Below are 2500 nucleotides of genomic sequence, written 5' to 3'. Positions count from 1 at the left end.
GGAGTCGAGACAGCCAGGAGTCGGGACTTGGGCAAGGGAGCGGGACAAGAGGTCGGGACTCGCGGCGGGACAAGGAAGAGGAGGAGGAAGTCCGGGACTCGCGACGGGACTGGGACTCGCGCCGGGACTAGGGAGTCGCGGCGGGACAAGGAAGAGGAGGAGGAAGTCCGGGACTCGCGACGGGACTGGGACTCGCGCCGGGACTAGGGAGTCGCGGCGGGACAAGGAAGAGGAGGAGGAAGTCCGGGACTCGCGACGGGACTGGGACTCGCGCCGGGACTAGGGAGTCGCGGCGGGACAAGGAAGAGGAGGAGGAAGTCCGGGACTCGCGACGGGACTGGGACTCGCGCCGGGACTAGGGAGTCGCGGCGGGACAAGGAAGAGGAGGAGGAAGTCCGGGACTCGCGCCGGGACTCGCGCCGGGACTAGGGAGTCGCGGCGGGACAAGGAAGAGGAGGAGGAAGTCCGGGACTCGCGCACGGGACTAGGGAGTCGCGGCGGGACAAGGAAGAGGAGGAGGAAGTCCGGGACTCGCCACGGGACTAGGGAGTCGCGGCGGGACAAGGAAGAGAAGGAGGAAGTCCGGGACTCGCGACGGGACTGGGACTCGCGGCGGGACAAGGAAGAGAAGGAGGAGGTCCGGGACTCGCGCCGGGACTAGGAAGAGGGGGAGGAGGTCCGGGACTCGCGACGGGACTAGGAAGTGGGGGAGGAGGTCCGGGACTCGCGCCGGGACTAGGGAAGAGGAGGAGGAGGAGGAAGGCCGGGACTGGGACTCGCGGCGGGAGTAGGTAGTGGGGAGGAGGTCCGGGACTCGCAGCGGGACAAGGAGGAGGGCGGGGAGGAGGGCCGGGACCAGGAGTCGCGGCGGGGATAGCAGGCAGGACAGGGAGGGTGGGTGGTCTTCCACAAAAAAAAGTGTGTCTCGGAACTTCCTTAGTGCAGTAGGACGGGGGGGCCTGCCGAATCCCACAGAGAGTACTATGTGGGGAAGGGTTCCTCTGAAGCGTCTCGGGAAAAGTCGTGAGGGGGTGACGGTTGCTCGGTGCCTACGGGTCCCGACTGCTCGCTGCCTTCTTTGAGCCCAGTACCGACGTTCGCAGGGGGATACCTGGATACTACTGGGGTTACCTGGATACTTCTGGCGTGTTACCTTGGATCAGTGAGGAGTGGGGTTAGTTTCCCGGCGACGCGACCCTCTGAGGAGGTCCCGCGGAGGGTCGCCGAGTATTATATGGTGAGCTGGCTGTCAAGGATTGTGAGTCCCGCTGCCAAAATTTTTTTTGGTGCGCGGGCGACTGGAAAAAGAGGGTTGGTCTTGTGCCGATACGCGTAACGTCGCAGCGAGTCCCAAGAGCTAGTAACCATTTTTGGCGGGGGGCGATGGCCTCGGTATTGTCAAGCCATTCTCTCATTCATTTGGGAGGGTGGGGAGAAGTGTTTGCCGAGGCCGTTCAAGCTCCGCCTGGTCGACCACCACTGTGACCGCCACCGCGCTCGATCTCTATTGCAAGCTCAGGTGAAATTCCTGATAAACTTGGAGGGGGTGTGGGACGCGTTCGCAGTGTGGGCCGAGGAGTCATAACATCCCAGGTCGGAATGTGAAAATGGAACTTCGAAACCGGTGAGAGTTCTCTCGTCGGCTAGGGGTTTCACAAAAGTAACATTTCTATAAATTTCTATCCGACCCCTCCATTAATTTGGAGGGGCGATGGGCCCCGGGATTGGACATACTTCTTGCTGATTTGTCTTTTGAGGAAAATCCTTCGCGGTGATGGTTACTTTTTCATTTTTTAATGTGTGTATCGGCCTCGTCGGTTTCTCTCTTTCCTGGTCACATTCCCGAAAAAGGCCGCAGCACCTATGATTCTCTTCCGGGGGGGTCTAACTCTCCCTCTCTCTCTATCCTTCTCTTTGTCTGGCTCTCTCTGGCTTCACTTTTTGTGGTGTGTGCCTCTGGGGGTCTGGTTGGAATTTGCCGTTGGCTTTTTTGCCCTCTCTTTTTGCCTTTTATCCATCGCAAAGAAGGGTGTGTGTGTTCTCACCTGGGGTTGGAATGAAGGACGGGGAACCTCCTCGTCTTGTGAAGTGGGACCATCTTTTAGGATGATGGCTTTTTGCTGCCTGGTGTGTGCTTGGGTGGGGTTTGGTGGTGGCAGTCTACCTCTCCCTTTCTCCGGTAAGACCAGATGACTGGTTCGTCCGCTACTCTTGTGTTGGCCCTACCTTGGCCAACGGGAGTCGGCGACGCTCCAGACTGGATGGCATGATGTGGTGGTGTACCGAAGGGGGACATCCGAAGGGGAAGAGGGGCCGAGCCTCGCGAAACTTAGGTGTGTCGGGTTGTGTGATGTCGGAGATCCATTTTTTTGTGGCTGCCGTCGTGATTTCGCCCATCCAAACCTGAGTCGTTGCTGCGGACTGGAAAAACTATGGAAGAGCTGTTTGGGAAAGATTCGGGAGTTTGTTTTCGAAGTTACCTTGTTCGATCGATCTAGGA

The sequence above is a fragment of the Physcomitrium patens genome, chromosome 6 (genome assembly GCF_059467195.1).
Source record: "Physcomitrium patens ecotype Gransden chromosome 6, ASM5946719v1, whole genome shotgun sequence".
Lineage (NCBI taxonomy): Eukaryota > Viridiplantae > Streptophyta > Bryopsida > Funariales > Funariaceae > Physcomitrium > Physcomitrium patens.
Note: the sequence above shows the minus strand (reverse complement) of the source record.